Source organism: Felis catus, chromosome A3 (genome assembly GCF_018350175.1).
Source record: "Felis catus isolate Fca126 chromosome A3, F.catus_Fca126_mat1.0, whole genome shotgun sequence".
In the NCBI taxonomy this organism is placed as follows: domain Eukaryota; kingdom Metazoa; phylum Chordata; class Mammalia; order Carnivora; family Felidae; genus Felis; species Felis catus.
Window position 1 is genome coordinate 134,342,155 of NC_058370.1, and position 18,937 is coordinate 134,361,091.

General features: G+C 51.8%; 1 long non-coding RNA gene across 1 annotated transcript; it reads left to right on the forward strand.

The window, feature by feature from the left end:
- The first annotated feature begins 5,558 nt into the window (after window positions 1–5,558).
- Window positions 5,559–17,858, forward strand: LOC123384635. The gene is made up of 3 exons (XR_006596029.1): window positions 5,559–11,200; window positions 15,044–15,163; window positions 15,646–17,858. It is a non-coding gene; the product is annotated as an uncharacterized LOC123384635 (long non-coding RNA).
- Window positions 17,859–18,937: the final 1,079 nt, after the last annotated feature.

The following is an 18,937-nucleotide window of genomic DNA, read 5'->3' on the forward strand; positions in this document are numbered from 1 at the left end:
GACACCCCCCGCGCCCTCCCTCCTCACCGCCAGCACGCTGCCCTCCGGCTTCGTCTTAGCCAGTTTTGTCCAGGTAGGAGACACAGAAAGCACAGCGACCCAGTAAGTGGTGTCGAAGGAGCAGGGAGAAAGGTCGGAAACGGTCTTCCACGGCCAAGGCCGGCCGGCCTCGGTGGAATGAGTGGCCCTCCCGGTCCCATCGGTGGGGCCGGAGCACACGCGGCATCACCTGTCCGGGCCCCGCACCCCGCACCCCGCAGGTGGGACCCTCGGGCCGGGGGAAGCGTGGGGTGCCCAGGCGGGGCTGCTCCTGGACCACCCATCCCTTGAGCGCCTCTCGCGATTTTTACCCCAGATCGTACTCCGTGTGGGGAGCAGAAAAGGAATAAAACTTCTCTTCAGTTTCAAAAATGCCTGAAGTGGAGACAACAACCCGGGGGAGCCCCAGAAGTCTCCTCTGAAAGCAATTGCTTGTTTGTAAGGCTCATTCTTGGCTGTCTGCAGCGTTTTTAGAAACAGTTAGACGTTATCATCCGCCCATTGTGAGAGAATGACAGCCAAGGTCAGAGAAAAACACACGCTTATCTCGACTCATCTGAAAATGACCCTCATCACCGGCATTGTCTGTGTCCCGCAGAAGCCCGGGCGCCAGTCTCACGGGGCTCTCTCCAGGTGCGCCCAGGTGAGGGCCGCAGAGGCGGGGGCCGGGCAGGATGCGCTCTGCTGCCTCCCTCGGAAGGTGCCGGGTGACTCTGTGGCTGCCGAATGCCTCCCAGACCAGCCTGGCCTCAGCCCGGACTTTCTAAAGAACGGGCTTCGTGACCGGTGTCAGAAGGAAGCAAGACCAGTGGAATCGGACGAAGGCAGCTGCCGACCATGACCTGGGTTCAACTAGGTTCTGCAAACTGTAGCCTCCGATAATTGGGAGCCCACTGTGCATGCTTGTCTGCGGGGCCTACACTGCTCTGAAGGGCTTGTCATATTGCAGAGAGGACGTGGAGGGGCACAGGGGTTTGGGGACCCACGTGCCCAGAGTCACACAGCCAGAGAATGGGCAGAGCTGGAATTCACCTGTTTGTGGCAAAGCTGAACCCCTTCATTCGACCCAATGCCCGGGACCTGGGGGGCTTGGTCCCTGACTTGGGACCGTCACAGCGGAGCATCAGGGTTCATCCAGAGAGCCACAGGCGTGGGGCTGGCGGGAGGTAGAACAGGGAGCACAGGTCTTTGAACAATGAAGTGCATGTCTAATTAAACAAGTCGTACTCATTGCTGCAAATTTTAAAATGCAAAAAGAGTAAAGAGAAGAGAAGAAAAAGAAATTGCTTGTATTTCCCCAACCAGAAGTTTGCTACTTTATGCTTTGGTACATCTTGTTCTAGTCTGGTTTCTCCTACACAGTAATTTTATTACCTGGTTGCAATTGTCTCCTGGCTGTAGGCCTTGGTAGACAGGATCCAAATTTCTCTCATTTTCCACTTTGTTCCTCTGACTTTTTAGTGCTCAACAACAAGTGGTTTTATTTTTATTTATTTTTTTAAGTTTATTTATTTTGGGGGGGGGGGTAGGGGCAGAGAGAGAAGGAGAGAGAGAATCCCAAGCAGGCTCCCTGCTGTCAGTGTAGAGCATGATGCAAGGCTCGAACTCAAAAACCTAGAGATCATGACCTGAGCCAAAATCAAGAGTTGGACGCTTAACTGACTGAGCCACCCAGGTGCCCCTCAACAAGTGGGTTTTTTTTTTAATTTTTTTAAATGTTTTTATTTATTTTTGAGACAGAGAGAGAGCATGAGCAGGGGAGGGGCAAAGAGAGAGACTGAGACACAGAATCTGAAGCAGGCTCCAGGCTCTGAGCTGTAGGCACAGAGCCCGATGTGGGGCTTGAACCCACAAACCGCGAGATCATGACCTGAGCTGAAGTCGCACGCTTAACCGACTGAGCCACCCAGGTGCCCCTACAAGTGGTTTTAAAAACAGTTGTAGAAAAAGACTGTATATCCAGTTTTGTAGACTCTTGCTCTCATTTAAAATTAAATGTGTTTTCCTACATTTTCACTGTCTTTTCCCAACTAGCATCTTTTAAATAAATGCATATAAAACATAATTTACTGTACATCACTGTTTCCCTACTGTTGGACATGTAGGTGTTTTCCAGTTTTTCAGAATACAGTGTATTCTTAATAAATAACAAAGCAATGAACATCTTTGTACATAAAGCTTTATTTCCATATTCTGGGGTATTTCATTTGGATGGATTCCCAGAAGGTACTTAACGGACCAAAGCATACGAGCGTATCTTTTTCAGAGCCTTTGATACAGATGGCCACTAACAATTTTTCAGAGCACTGTGTCCGCGTGGGCTCCCAGCAGTAGGGCAAGAGGCTCAGGCAGACAGCCTGGGAGGTCTGAGGTCTACACAGCTTCTGCAGGGCCGCTTACCCCGCGGGAGGGGAAATGCAGGGGCAGGGGGGTTGAGTCCTGGCTTTGCTACTTACTTGCAGGGGACTGTGGTCAATCACTTAACCTCTCTTGGCCTCAGTTTCCCCATTTGTAAAGTGGACATGATAGTGTGCAGCACCCGGGGCTCAGGTGTAATACTTGGGGCTTAGGAGGTTAGTCCTAAGAATGCTGTATTTTCCTGTCCACCTCCTCCGCCTGGGTGGAATCTGAGCCCCAGCTTCTCGTGTGTTCCAGTTCTATGACTCAGTTTGCGGTTTGCTCCCTGGCCTGAGTACACAGCCTCACCGTTCTGTTACTCGTGGCTTCCAACGCTCTGTTTGCCAAAGGATCACGTCCAGAAGCACTCGGAAGTGAGCAGTGTAACTTCTTTTTTCTGGTTAGATATATCAACATCAGAACTATCCCCAGAAGTCTCTTCCCAAAGCTGCAGAGGCAAAGGAAGAACTCGAAGAAACACACGCTGAATTGCGGCCCCCGGTTGGTGAGGGACAGGTCATGGGAAGGGACGAGGCCAGCAGAGGGTCACAGCACAAAGGGAATGTACACCTGGGGAACGAGTTCGTTTCCCACCCTCATCCCTCTTCAGCTTCCCTTCTTTCCTGTGTGCTCCTTTATGCAGTGTGCACTTGTGGTGGGGACGTGAGGACTCAAAGGCTCAGCCCTGGCTCTTAGGGGCTCTGGCTCTGAAGGCTGCCACTTGGCAGGCAGGTGGGCTCTGGGGGACGGGGCGGGCGCTGGGCACTGGGGCTGGGTGCCTCAGGGGACAGAGATGCCGCCTGGTCCAAGGCAGGGCGGGGCGGGGCGGGGGGGCAGCCAGGACTCCCGGGGCCCAGGAAAACCCCTCTCCCAGATCCAAAGGGGGTGGCAAATTCTCCTGCTGCAGTTGTGCTGAGAACGTGCGGCACCCTCCGTATCCGGAAGGAAGCTGCTTCGCTGCTCGAACACGTCTTCCCATCTCGGCGGACTCCCGTGCCGGGAGCGGGGCTTTCTCAAGTCTGAGCGCGCGCTGACCATCAGGGGGAAAAGGGCTTCCCCTTTTGGGTCTGCGCTATCGAGGATGGGGAACCAACTAGGTGTTTCTTTCTCCTGTCCTTCTGGGATTACACTTGGCCGTCTGTAAAAACGCACAGGTGCTGTGGCTTGCCCCATCGTTAAAGGAAAATGTCAATAAATGCATGTATGGAGGCCACTCCATGTGCCAGGCCCTGGGCTTGCACGCTGAAACCCTGTGCTCTAAAGAAGCCCGCGGGTTAGGGACCACACGTCGCCGTTTTACAGGTGAGGATCCGAAGCTGAGAGATGCCAAGTGGCTTGCTCCAGATCACACAGCTGGTAAAAGGCAGACAGCAGGCCATCGATGCTGGGATGCACGGTCCTAACCACTCCTCTGTGCACCTGCGGCGGAAGAAAGGGCACGGCAGCGTGTATGGTATGCATGGCTTTCAGGGAGTTCTGCATTAGGGAGCTGGAGTTGTCGGGCCCCGGTCTGGAAGCCTCCAAATAACGTTCATCTGGGCCAGGCCCTGGAAGCAGGTCTGGGTCAGAGGCACAGGCCGACGACTTCCGAACGTCTGAAGGAAGATCGATACAGAAAGGGATTAAAATGGTGATTGGTGGGCTAAGATGTGGAACGGAGGTTAGAGGGTGGAAAACAGCTCACAGAGAAATTTAGCCCAATAGAAATGAGGGGCCCTATTAATAATGAGATCAATGGTAAATGTGGAGTAAAGCCGAGAAATGTGCTCGGGCCAGCTCGCGTTCTAACGGCATCAGGCATCCGTGGGAGCCTGGGGCTGCCTTAATTCTTCCGAGTCTCCCTTTATCTTCAGTTGGAGAGGGTAAGGCAACATGTAACTCACAAGGTACTTGTACAGATTAAGGACAAAATATACTTGGAGGCACCTAGGCTCATTGGCACACACTAGGGGCTCAGTGAGTTGCATTTCCTTTCCAACAGTGAGAACTAAAAATGGAATAATCTGCCTCCGTGGGTGGGAAACACCCCAGTGGGGCCTCAGATAGCCTCGTGGTGGGCTAAGGCATGAGAAGGATACTGTGATACGGCCCCTCCCCCCAGCGCGATGGCACAAGGACAGTGCAGGGGAGGCTCCCTGCCCAAGGGCTGGGGGATCGCTCTGGGCTCTCGCGGGCAGCAGGGGGGCTTATGCAGCCCTCTTGTCGTCTGCCTCCTGCCTGATAAGGACGTTCACTGTGTTGAGGACTCGGCTTGAAATCCGCCACACTAAACGGAGGGATGGTGGGCGCGGTGGTTGGAGTGGGGCATGTTTCCTGTGGTTAGGATCCTGGTCAGGGGAGGGGCAGACGTGGGGGACCTTCCCTGACCTTCCATCACAGCCGATAGCAAAGCATGCGAACCAGGTCCTGCCCTGATGCCAAAGCCCTGCTTTCTATTTGGGGAGGAAGATCTATTCCCATCAAAAGTCAATAGCAGTAGGGGACGACTTATGATTGAGCAGCATCATGTAAGAAGTCTGAGTGGTGAGGTTACTGGGGACGGGGGTGGGGGGTTCTGGGGGGGGTACAGGGATGGGGCCGCCAACACCCGCTGTGTGTGCTCCCCGCTTCTGTTGACGCCACAGGAGCCCAAGACAGCACGTCGGACAGGTTGGGAGCGCTGAAAACTTTGGCTTGACCGCGGCCACTGGAAGGGGTGACGGTCCTCCTGCTGTCACCTGCTGAGCACCAGCCACGCAGCACGAGCTGTGCTAGGGGCTTGACACACACACGCTCAGCCATTTCCCTGAGGAAATGGACACAAGACGAAGAAGCGGATGGCTCGGTGCAGCGGGCCAGCAAGGGGTTCTGGGACAGAAGCACAACTCCCCGTTCTCCAGCCCCCCCTCCGGCTGCCACGTGGTGGAGACTTCCTCACGTTTTCTGGTCTGGGGAGCAACCTCCCCGTGGGGGGGTCAGCCATTCCCTCTGTGGCTCAGCATTTGCCCTTCCCTGAGTGGCAGACTTGGAGCCATCGGCCAGAAGCTGGTCCCCAGTAAGTGCTAATCGTCTGGAGGACTGTCTCATTCCACCCCCCCCCCCCCCGCCGGCCCCGTGGTCATGGTCAGTCCACAGTTTTCAGCGCTCCCAACCTGTCCAAGGCACTGTCTCGGGCTCCTGTGTGTCAACAGCACGATCAGCTGTTTCCGTGCCCAGTGGGTTCCTTGCAGGAAGTGGGCAGTGGATGCCGAGGGAGTGACTTCTGCAGAAATCCTCCAGGTGGTTTGTGAATCTCGGAGGGCTCACAGGGCCCAGCGCCGGCCGCCTGCGCTCAGGGTTATCTCTCCTGGGTTCAGTTATGACGGCCAGTCGCTGTCGAGCCGAAGGTTCTACATAGTAAGCGTGGGTGTTGGCCAAGCGAGACTGTCCCTGATTCTTCAGGTCTTCCCATCTCTACAATGTCCTGTCTGCATCTCCTTTCATCTAAGGAGCAGGACGTGTTAATGTCTGCTGATAGGTTAGGTTAAGTATGTGTGAGGTCCCTCCACCTTGTTGAACATTTATGGAGTGTCTGCTGCTTGACAGGGGCCATGGGGGAAAGGAAAAGCTCTGAAGAGCTTGCAAAACACTAAGAGAAAGAAAATTATTCATTATTCTGACATAAAGTAGAAGGCAGTTGAGTCCCTTACGAGGAATAAAGGTTAGGGACGTGGATCTCGGTTTCTTGGCAATGGAGGCCACACAAAGAAGCTGGGGGGGGGGGGCATTTAAGCTGGATGCTGTGAGAATGGGAAAGGCTCTCCTGGAGGAAGGAACAGCATGAGCAAAGTGCAGAGGTGGACATGGGCCGGGGGTGTGGGGGACCCTTGGGCTGGTGCATTACGACAGTGTGGGGACAGCTCATGGGGGGCCTGGAAGCAAGACTGGGGTGTGGACTTCATTCTCTGAGCAAAGAGCAGGAACTGAAAGGTTTTGATGACCGTTATGGGTTGCCTCACGCACCCCCAGAAGATATGTTGAAGTCCTAGCCCCTCAGTACCCCAGAATGTGACCCTGATTTGGAAATACGGTCTTTGTAGGTGTAATTAGTTACGATGAGGTCACGCGGAACCCGGGTGGGCCCCTGACCCAGTATGACTGGTGTCCTTATAAGAGGAAGAGAAGACACGGACATGAGGGGAGGTGGCCACATGACCATGGAGAAGGAGACTCCGGTGTTTCAGTTTCTGGCCAAGGAATGCCAAGCCAGTGTCTTAGCTCGCTCGGGCCGCTCTCTTGAAACACCATAAACTGTGTGGCTTGTCCACAACAGAGGTTGATTTCCCATGGTTCTGGGGCTGGAGGTCCAAGACCGGGGTGCCAGCGTGCTCAGGTGCCGGTGAGAGCCCTCTTCTGGCTGGCCCTGTCTCCTCGTGCATCCTTGCAGGGCAGAGAGAGTGAGCTAGCTGGCTAGCCTTGTCCCCTAAGGACACCGATCCTGTTCATGAGGGCGGTACCCCCCAAGGCCCTGCCTCCAAATATCATCACACTCGGGCTAGGGGTTCAATGTGTGGATTTGAGGGGGACGTCAGTGCTCAGTCCATAGCACTGGGGATGGATGGCCAACCCCCAGAAGCCTGAAGAGGCAAGGAAGGATCCTCTGCTGCACATTTCAGGGGGTCGTGGCACTGTTGACCTTCATTCTGGACTTCTTTCCCTCAGAACTGTGAAAGAATAAATTTGTGTTGTCTTATGCTCCCAGTTGGCGGTAGGGCGAGTCTGTTGGTGGCCTGTTTGGCCTTGCTGTCTTAGCCCAGGGCCCCCTGGGCATGGGTTGCTCCTCAGCTCACTCCTGACCTCCAGAGTTGTGTGTGTGTGTGTGTGTGTGTGTGTGTGTGTGTCTGTGTGTGTGTGTATGTGTGTGGGGGTGCTGTTCACTGTTTCCACCCAAGCCCAGCTGAACCACCCAGTTCTGATGACGTTATGGGTCGGTGGTCAAAAGCTTGAATATATTTGTTGGTGTTGTTTTCGGGGGAAAAGATACGGGCTTTGGGAAGAAAACGATATCGTACGAAGAAGAGAATTTAGGGGCAGAGTGCTAAAGTCCCTTTGGGGGGAATGGGTGCTGAGGCCAGGGAGGAAGGGAAGGGGGAGGCACCTGTCAGTCAGGTGCAGGGACTGAGGATGCCGTGGCCTGCGTGGGTCTGGTTGGGGAGAAATGCCGTGTGCTTCTGGCTTTACCTGGTTAAACTATCGTCTGTGTGGCTGTTTCTTGCACACGCTGGGAAAAGCAAGCAGGGCTGTGGGGCTGGCTTCAGCTGATGGCTGCAACCTGTTTGAACCTGGCTTGGCTGGCTTTGCGTGAGTCCAGGGCGGTAGCTGCATCTACTGAGAGAGCGTTGACATGGCTTTTCTGTCGCCCACTGTGTCCTGTGCGGCTCTTCTCACTGCCAACACCGTCCCCCCGCCCAGCTCCTTCATCAGCCTGTTTGTTCAGAAAAGGTGAAAGAAAAAGTCACCCTTACTGGATACCGATAGACTGGCTGCCTGTGTCCTGCACACTGAGGACATTGTTCAAGACGGTGCCACCTCTGTAAAAATATTGGTTCTGTAGTGTTGCCAAGATTTCTGAGTTAGCTATCAACCAGCTCTCCTTGGGCAAACCCAATCTGCCTTCTGACAGGTTTAATCAGCGTGCAATCCCTTTAAGAAACTGCACACAGTACTTGTGTGCACGCTTGCTCTGTGCCCTGCTTGCCACCGGCGGCCCCTGGGGTAGGGGTGATGTGACGCTGTGAACTTGGGGGCAGAAGTGGGCGATCAGAAAAGGCAAACAGAAAAGGGCGGGAGAGCTCTTGCTTGGACGGGCTCGGAGAGATGTCGTCTCCCAGAGATGTCGTACGATGTGTCTTTGGAGAAGACCTTCAGCCAAAGATTTAAAGGAAAAGTGGAGGAGACCCGCTGTTGGTGCTGGAACCTTTGGCATGTAGATGCTGAGACCGTCATTAAGGAGGATTTTGAACCACAGGTATCTACTGGCCTGGAAGGGAAAACTTGGTGGTATTTCCTTTGATGCAATCACCTTGGAAGATGGACTGTTGCAATTCCGAGGCTCTCAGCAAACTCCACAATCTGTTTTTGGTAAAATAATTTTATACAGGTACGGAGGTTGACAGGTAGAATTTCTCTGAGAGTGAGGTTATTTTAGCCATTCATCCACATGGGATTAGAAAAGATTGTTTTCAAGTTCTGAAAATAAATAAGGAGCTCAAAACGTAAGCAAACCTTCGGTTAACATTAAAACAAATGAAGCATGGACCAAAATTAGTAATAAAATATGCTGGACCTTTGAAGCAACTGATTTGATACTCAGTGTGTACAAAGGACAATAATTTGATAGAATTATCAGATACATTTCCACGTGCCTTTCCTTACTCTCTCTCAAGTGTCCTGAAAATGTTTTGTATTATGGACTTACGGTAGGAAATTAGTAGAGGCACGTGTACTTGGGGCAGGGGGCTGGGAAGTTAGTGTTTGGGCCGGTCTTCTCTGCTCTTGACTTACTGAGTGACCGTGGCTGAAGCGATTAACTTCTTCGGGTCTCAGCTTCTCCATCCGTGAAAGAGGAATATTGAGTGTCAGCTGCCATACAAGGGGGTAAGACAAATGAGCCAGCACTTGGGAAGACAAATAAGGAAAAGGCTCAGAGACCTTCGGATGAAAAGCAGCAAGGGGAAGAACAAATGTCACCCCCCCCAGCCCCCCACCCCCCCCATTCCCATGCCTCTGATTCTGGCCCCTTCTCAGGACTGGTTGGTGCTGAAAGCCAACATTAACTCTAGATAACGTAACTTGAGCCATGTGAAGGCCAGTGAACCTGGAAAAAGAAAAATATCAACCGTATTAAAAGGATGGCACACGATGTTTCCAGAACTGCTCATAAATTCCTGGTTTGTGGCAGCAAGAACACGTTTGAGAAATTAATGCTGGGGTATCTCGAGGCAGCTTTATAATCATGTCAGATCTGCACGCTGTCCCCGATTGCTGAAACTCTTCATGGCTGATAAGGTGCTTGTTACAGAAAATGGGAACTAAATTCATAGTCAGCTTCTGTAGAGCCAATTTACATGTTGTACTGCTGGAGCTGAGAAGGAAAGGAAATGTGCTTGAAGCCAAAATTGGCTTTGTGGCTCTGGTTGCCTCGGCTCAGCACCACCTGCCTCCAATCAAACTGTCCAATTACAGGAAACAATTGTTTTCTTGCTTTCTGGGAAGTGAAGAAATTCATCCAGTAAAGGTCTGATTTCTAAATGTTTCTCCCCCTTCCCCACCCCCCCCCCCCTTAAAAAGAAAAAAGAGCAGGAAAAAAAAACAAAAACAAAAACAAAAACCCAAAACATCAACACTGTTTTGGGGGAGAAAATGTTTCTTTAGCAAATTGCTTTCCAAGCTCAAAAATCAGGACGATGCAGTCCGTGCATTTTGGTGTTATTGACCAGACACCTGATCTATAATTACCTCCTATAATAACGTTATTAGCCATTCAGAAGAAAGAGTCTCCCTTTTAAGACGTGAGGCAGTAATTAAAGGCTGTGAATTTCGCAGGTGAAATCTTGCAGAAAGTGCGGTTTTAAAGTCAAAGAATTTAGTGATCCACCTCTGGTTAATTAAACTTTCTTCTCAAAATAAAATCTTGTATTTGAAACAATGAAACCGGTGGCAATGATACTATTTATCTCCGAGCCCAAGCCTCGTTTCTTTAAGCTCTGATTTGACTTGCTAAAGCTTACTTCTCTGAGATGGTTGAGGACTTGAGGGAGAGGAGACCATCGGCTGCACGTGGATGATATTGAGCATACACAGAGCACGGATGTGATTACAGAGCATGCGTTCCTCTGGCAGGTGACATTTTAATGGAACTCACAAGCAAACGTCACTTGATATGTTTCTATGTCACCTCCTGAGTTTTGCTTTTTTTAAAACATACAAACAGAACTTCTCAATATTTCATGATCCGGTTAAAATGTGACCTCATGAAAACCCCTGATAGGTACCTTTTCATATCCTAAGGCATTTTTATCTTTCTGAGACTACCTCCCCAAAGCTGACTTATACCTTGGATTTGTGCCACATCTGGGATGCCCCGAAGTTATTTCGAGGGAATAATCCCACTCCACGCCGTGAGTTCTCCTGTGCTTGGGACATCGGCTCCTAAGTATTCCTGTTTTCCTCCTCCAGGAAGCCCCCCGGTCTGATCAGCTCTCAAGTTTGTCCCTGGTCAGCCCCGGTTTGGCCTCCGTCCCGGGCGGTGGTTTCAGACCTGCCCTGCAGACCAGCCCCCTGGGAATATGAACTTGTTGAGGACCAGCCTACCTTTTCCATTCAGAAAAAAACGAATAGGTGGATGGTTTCCTCCTCTTTTTCTGGGTATTTCCTCTGAGGTCCCTTAGCACCTTTTCCTTTCATTCCAAAGACTGCCTGGGGACCTTGTGCCCTCTCGTGAGCCCACTATACCTTGTGGCCCCCAAACAGCCAGGCAGAGGTCTTGGGCAGGGGCCAAGCACGCAGGCTCTAGAGCCTGACCTCAGGGTGCGTGCAATCACCTGAGTCTTTGTTTTCTTACCTCATCGGGGGTGGGATCCCGGCAAGGTCAAATTGCTCTACAGACCTCGGCTCTGCTCATGGGTCATGGCTCTGAGGTCCCGGCTGTCTGCAGGCCCACCTCTGCCACCAGCTTCACGAGGCCCGGGGACCTCCCCTATGGCGGGCAGGACCTGCGGCTTGCTCCTGTCAGAGCCACTGGGAGGTGAGTTTCTCCGGGGCCGGGGCTGAGCGTTACTGAGCCTCGTTTCCCTAGTGTCTAGAAGGCTCTCAGGAAATCTTCACTGAGTGGATGTTTTAACAGAGTCTGTCTCGTCCTGCACAATGCTCTTTATCCACAAGAATGAGTTTCGGGTACTGAAAATCTACCGCTCCACGGTGATCTGGTGACTCAGGGGCTAATTGTGGGCACGGGGGCTTTCCAGCAACCTAGTTAGATGAAACCACATAGCAACCTTCCCACCCCACGGGGTGACCTATTTCTCAATTTCTGTAGTCTCAACATCCATTGCCGCAGGAATCTGATGAGGCGGGGCCGTTTCGCCGCCGGTGTTTGATGAGAAAAGGGAATTGAAATGGAGGTGATTGATTTGGACCTTGAGACGCTGATAGGAAGTCATCCCGTTCTTTCCGACCGTGGGAGCTGCTCTGTGTAACGGAGGCTTCCCGTGACCCCTACTAGGCCTCCCGGGTCTAATCTGTCCCCACGGGGCGAGCGGGGTGGGAAGGCTGCCGGGTCTTACCGAGCAAGAGACTGATAGTCTGGGCTCTCGTAGCCTCTCTGGGTGAGTTTCCCAATTAGAATGAAAAATCTCTAGCAATTCTGTTGCCACCCAGATCCTCATTTTGCTTCGTAGAGCTGAAGTGAAAATTGAACTCTGTGAGTCTTGCCTGATGGCGTTCATCTATGAGGCAATCGGGCTGGTGCGTGGAGGTCCTCTGGGCCGCAGGGCAGAGGTTCCTTCCTCCCCACGCCCAGCGGGACCCAGAGGGGGGCAGAAGCCGGCCCTGTTCTCTCTGCCTGCTTAGCGGTACGCAGCAGGGGAGATAGGTTTCTTTTTCTCCCTTGTTCCGTCGGCTCTTACCATCTTAAAGTGCCCCCCCCCACCATGTATCCTTCCCTGACGATCCCCACTCCTCCCCAAAGTACGTGGCCCAGATCTCACCCCTGTGACCTCCCTGGTGCCCTGGATCTCCCCAGCGGGGAAACTCCTCACATTGGGTGTGGCTCACTCAGCCTGCCACCCGCCTGGCAACTCCTGGAGGGCAGGAAGTGGGTCGCTGACCACTGACCGGGGCACAACAAGAGGGATCACTCAGCACACATTTGTAAGGAATGAGAAAAGCGTGTGATAGTAATAAGCCCTCTGCCTGGTGGGCTATTAGAATCTCCCAAGGATTGAAAAAATCACGCAGAAGCCCAGGCCCTACCCTGGGCCAATGGAATCAAAATCTCTGGTGCCGAGGCCTGGGCATCAGCATTTAAAAAGTCCCCGAGGGGGTTTCTGCTGTGAGGCTAACTCAAAATGGCGGAAGCCAGGCTTGGGGGCCTGATTGCCTGGGCCTGTCCCTGGCTTCTCTCCCGACTGTGGTTTTCTCAGTTATAATGGGGAGGCCTGTGGGGTGAGGTTGCTGGGTTCTAAAGTACCTCGAAGAGACTAGGCACCCAGTGACCTTTAACTTCATAGGCGGAAATGCTTGGCATGCTTGGGTGTAGGCCTATAAGCCTTGGAGTTAGGCAAGGCCTGGTTGGAGCAAGTTACCAAATATCTGAATCTGGGTGGGCCACTTGACTTCTCTGAGTCTCAGTTGTTTCTGTGCGAAATGGGGATAATAATATTGCCCGCATCGCAGAGGCGTAAGGATGAAATGAGCCAAGACATTCTAGTAATAATGTTTGCTCGGTAGCTATTTATTATTGTTATTATTAGGTCATTGGATACGCAGGGGAAGAACATAGGGTGAGTGCTGAGTTTACAGAAGAAAACACAGGCAGATAATGCCATACAAATTGTGTTAATTCGGACCTTCCTTCTAAACATCCCTCTTTAAGCCTTGAACTTTAAGGAAAAGCTGTGTGCTTTGATTTCTCACCTTCGTAGGTCAAAATATCGATTAGACTTTGTCTCTATTATATAATGCTGGGTTTGTGAACCCTCCAATACATTTCTGGGGTGGAAATACATTTTCATCTGCTAATTTCTGTTAACAAGGCAACAAGCTTTCTTAAATAAACAATTATATTTTTAGGGAAGTGTAAATTAAAGCACTATTCTTAATTTTGCTAAACTTGTCCTCCCTCTGACTGTAATTTACTCTGACGATCTCAGTGTTCTTGTAGTTGCTGAATTATGCCGCTCACAGCTAGCCCTGGGTCCTAGCTGTTAGAGCATTGTGATAGAGATTCTGTTTGGGACTGAGGCCTGTGGACTGGGAGGCAGAGTTTACAAGCTGGTAACTGAGCCCCTGGCAGCCCCCCGGCCCTTCATTCCCTACCAGGGTTACTGGAGGTAAGGACACCATGATCCAAAGGTCAGCAACTCAGCCTTCTAGTTTGCGGATGAATGGGTGAATGCATTCCAGCCATGAAAAACCAGAGAAATGCTTCCAAATTAGGGAGGAAAATTATGAATATTAATTCAGAAAAATGATGGATATCAAACTGGCTCAAAAGCTGCTACCTGAGCGAGACCGTGAGGCTCCTCCCAGAGTGCCCCCAAGTATTTCTGGCATTTCCCCAAAGTCCCCCCACGAACCAGGTCACTTGGGGTCACCGACGTCTCTGCCATCGAGGGCTGCCGCTTGCGAACAAATAAGCTGGCGTCTTATTGCTGTCATTGTCAGCTTCCCGAAGGCCACTGTCCAGGGCACAGTGCTACCTCCGGGGGTCTCCCTAAATCTCCGGGCCTCAGGGGGACAGCAGGTGCTGAGTTTCCTGCAGAGATGGATGAACAAGGCACATGTGCTGCCCGGTGTCTCCCCATGCATCCAGGGAGTAGTTCTGGGGTCCCCTTCCTTGGGGTGGCCCCCCAGGCTGGTCGGGGAAGGTACTTGTGGTCCTCCCCACACTGGACACCTCGTTACAGAGCACAGTCCCTGCGTGTGCACGGATGCAAACGGGTACAGATGTGTGAGTTCAGAGGAGGGAGTAATAGGTGAGGTCCTCACTTCGCCAGCTGAAAATTCCCAGGTACATAAGTAAAATCCAAACCGATCTCATGGAGCAACCGACAAAGGTAGCATGATGTGGTAATGCCTTCCTAGAGAGCAACTTGGCAATATTGATCAAGAGTCTTAAAAATGTTCACAGCCTTTTACTCAGCATTTTAACTCCTAGCAATTTCTTCTCAGGAACTCTTTCGATGTGTTCGTAAAGATCTAGGTTTGAGGATTTCATTCTAAAATTTAATCTCACTGACATAGGTATAAAATTGGAAACTAACAACCTTAATGTCCAAAATAGAGGAATAGCTAAATATATTCTGATATGTACGTACATATTTTAAAATATTTTGAAGCCATTAAAATCATATTGAAGAGTAGTTCAGGATATAGGAAGATGTTTATTCTGGAATGTTACGTTTAAGCTATTGCATATAGAATTATCAGTATAGTGTGAGCCCAATCATGTAGAAGCATGTATAAATAGCATATATTTTTTATGTGTGTGTGTATGTGTGTGTGTGTATCATCATAAAAAGACTAGAAAGAATGCCACCAAGACACGGAGAGTGGCTATACCTGCGCAATGAGACAACTTAGAATTTTTTTTCTCTTTTATAAGTAGTCTGTTTTCGGGGCACCTGGGTGGCTCAGTCGGTTAGGTGCCTGACTTCTGCTCAGGTCATGATCTCGAAGGTCGTGGGTTTAAGCTCTGCGTCGGGCTCTGTGCTGACAGCTCCGATCCTGGAGCCTGCTTCAGATTCTGTGTCTCCCTCTTTCTTTGCCCCTCCCCCTCTCCCCCTCTGTCTTTCCCTCTCTCTCTCTCTCAAAGCTAAATAAACATTAAAAAAAAAAGTACTCTGTTTTCCCCTAATTTTCTCTACAGAACATGTATGACCCCCATCTCAGATGCTGCAGACTTTGCCTGGGACCTGTGTGAGTCTGAGCCCTAAGCCCGGGAGAGCCATCGTCCCTGTGGGGTCCTGCGGCTGGCAGACAGTAGCAGGTAAAGGCATGGGCTCTAGGTTCAGCTAAGTCCATGCTGGCTTCCCAGCTCTGCTGCTTAAATACCTTCGGCCTTGGATGGGTCTCCTCACCTCTAAAAACCTTAGTTTCCTCACCTGTCAAATGGGGATAACCATAGCACCTGCGGGATCGTAAGGGAGATGATATATAACAGGGGCTTATCATTGTCCCTGCCATGTAATAGATGCCCTGTAACTGCTGTGTGTGTGTGTGTGTGTATGTGTGTGTGTGCACCTGTGTGGCTGGGTGTGTGTTTTCACCTGATAAATAGATCCACAGTCATTTTCACCACTCTTCTTCGAGCTTTGCATGAACTTATGTAAGAGCTGTGTTGTGTGACCCCCTGGGCCCATGCCAGGTGGGGCAGGGGGGGGTCTCTGTGCTGAGGAAAAGAAGGGGGTCAGGGAAGGGTGCTCGCCATCCGCATGCGGACAGACTGTTGTCACCCTCTTGTCTCCACAGTGGAGTGGAGGAGGGCTACCTGTCCACCCTCCATCCCCACTCTCCTCCCAGCCATGTGCTTGGACCACGGCTGCCCTGGGCCAGACACACTCTGCTAGGCGGAAGAGCCCAAAACAGTTGCGAATGCCATTTCCCTCCCCCCAACAAGGAAACGATGCGCTTGAAAGGAAGCCGTGTAAGGAGTGGATGAGGCCCAAGTGTTTTCCTGGAAGCTCGGAGCCTGCCGTGGCCCTGCCGTGGCCCCTGCCCTCCCTTTGCCGCCGGTTCCCTCCTCTGGACTCGCCCCGCTCAGAAGCAGCCGTTCGAGGACCTGACCATACCCCTTTCTGGAAAGTACTGCTGCGGCTGTTAGGTGAGCTGGCGGGAAGGCAGGGTGTTCTGGGCCCGGCTGTGATGCCAGCCACGGAGGCCGTGATGGAGCTTCCGGGCCATCCTGGCAACGGGCGCGCGTGCAGTTTACGGCGATCCTGCGCTCGCACCGTGGGGGTGATGCCGGCGAGAACGACACGGCACGGGGCCAGACGCAAATTGTTTTAAAACGCACGAGCGAACTTGGTTCAGGTGGTGCCAGAGAATTCTCGATTTCAGCGGAGGGTGATTTTGTGCACGTTTACTGCTCTCATCCAATAAAAATGCAACTGCTCACGGAGACATTGGGTTGCGGTTTTAGGAGACGCTGTCAAGGAAAGGCCACAAATTTAACCCATTTTGCCGCACTGAGTTTGGTTGCTTTCTTCAAAGCGCCGTCAGCCCTTCAAATCCGCGAGCTTTCTTTTTCTCTGCGAAATGGTTACTCTGACCGTTTAGAATAATTTGAGTGAGCGACGCTCAACTTGAGCCACTCAAAGTGCCCGAGTGCCCTCAGGGGAGGCCTGTCAGGTGTGTGGTGTGGTTTCTGATCCCAAGGAGTTACAGAAAGACAGCCTCGAATAGCAGGGTGTTCATGGGAAAACGTGGCACGGGCCGTAGGTCCCACCAGGGGTCAGGGAACGAACAGCTGGGGTCACCCACCGTGTAACAACGGTGCTCCATCCTGAGCTGAATTCACAGTGTACGACCCACGTAGCTGTAGAGAGGGGGTCACGCCAGGGTGCGACACGTCTGCACTTAGAAGGGTCCTGCCCGTGATCGAATGCTCCGTGTCACCGTTTTGAAACCCTTGGTCACCAGGAGCCTGGAGCTGTGTATTTGCATTTTGTGCCAAAGCCGTTTGCTTTTCTTTCTGGACACACAGCTCGACCCCATCGCTCACCGTCTCTTGCAGCCAGGAATGGCCACGTGACCAGGTTTAGCCAAAGGAATGTGAGTACCGTTTGCGTGCCTGGCCCTCCCCCAACACGAGCTTGGTTCAGGGGGGTGCCAGAGAGTTCTGGAGCTCAGCGGAGAGTTACTTGTGCACGTTCACAGCCGCCAGCCAGCCACGATGCAGCTGCTCACGGGGTCATTGGGTTGTGCTTCTAGAAGCTGCTGTCAAGGAAAGTAGACCAGGCATCCCCCCTGTGGCTCACTGGGCTGTGTCCCCCAGGGGGCTGTGGAAGCCCGCGCTGAGGCTGGCGTAGCTGCTGCTGGCCTGCGTCTGGGCGTCCGGATAACTGTGCGGAGCAGGAGGCCCCCTCCCTGTCCCGGGCACTCGGAGCTGCTCAGGACTCTCACGGGAGCAAAAAATAAATGTCTCTCGTCAAGAGACTCCAGACTCAGTTCTGTGTTTTCTGTAGCCCCACCTGCCGCGATGCTTCTTTTCAGAGGAAGGAAGTCTTTCTCAGAAGTCTCCCCGCGACTCCCTCCCCTTGGATAGTTGTTTGGAATTCAGCCCCGTGGCCGTCCCTACACCGATCTCCGTCCAGGGCACGGGCCCTGCCACCATCCGCTTGGATAATCAGGACTTGCTCCTGGAAGGCCCGTGGCTCTGCACAGCTCAGCACAACTGGGCTTTGAACAGCGGGCAATGAGAGACCCTTGCCAGTGGGAGAGCAGCCAAACAGTATTTGCCACAGGGCAGGAAAAGGAAGGCTGTGGGTTTTCTTTTTCCCAGCTTTATGGAGATAAAATCGACTTACAACATCGCATAAGCTTCAAGTGCACAAGGTGATGATCTGATCCACGTATGTATCAGGAAACAGTTACCACAATAAGGTTAGTGGATACATCCATCACCTCACATAATCACATTTGTTTTGTGTGGTGAGAACGTTAAAGACGTACTCTCTTAGCAACTTTCAAGTCTATGTGCTTTTTTTTTTTTTTTAGGAAACAACAAATATTCAGTTTTGATCTTCTTAGGTGAGAGAGTGGCCATTTTATTTATTTATTTATTTATTCATTTATTTATTTTGAGGTTTATTTATTTATTTTTGAGAGACAGAGCACAAACAGTGGGGAGGGGAGGAGAGAGAGAGAGAGAGAGAGAGAGAGAGAGAGAGAGAGAGAGAGAGAGAGAGAGAGAGAGAATCTCAAGCAGGCTCCACAATGTCAGCACAGAGCCCGACACGGGGCTCAAACTCACAAACCATGAGATCATGACCTGAGCTGAAATCAAGAGTCAGACACTTAACCAGCTGAGCCCCCCAGGTGCCCCTGTTTATTTTTTTGAGTAACAAATCATCCTGTGTAAGTTCTCATGAACTGGGGGAGGGAGGTGAAAAAATGATACATGTTGCACTGGGGAAGAGAAACCTGCCCCATGACCGTGACATTTCTCTGAAAATAAGAACGTTCCGTGTGGCTCTCCAACAATAACTTTTAGCGTAAGCCCTCCATTTTCCCACCTCGAATGGTCACAGTGCCACACAGGGACAAAGACTGCACAGAGCTCCCTGGGAGTTAGTTAAAATAGGCCACTGGGCCCAGGGTGGGGCCGTGGTGATTGAGTTCCTGTGGAGTTGCCTAAGCCGTCGGACAAATGACTCTCTGCTTTGGTCCCCTGGCCAGAACGGGGTGACACCCCCCGCCCCCTGCTACCAGGGAGGCCGGAGAGCGAAGAGCATGTGGTTAAGACTGGCTTAGACCAATCACGGCCGTCACCCGGGCCTACCCTACAGCTGCTCTGAACCGAAGTGGGATTCTTCTAGCAAGAAACGAGGAAGCAATGGACATCGACTAGGCAGCAAATCGTGTATGTCACGATCTGCAAAGACGTCCGGGGAGAGGTTTATAAAAACAAGGCAAGTGAGGTTTAAAAAAAACATCGCCTGCCCAGGGGGTGGGAGGGTCTAGGTCTGGAATACTTCTTGATACAAGCAAAGCTGAGATCAAGGTGAAAACTGGAGCACAGCTGGAATCTGAGCTGATGCTG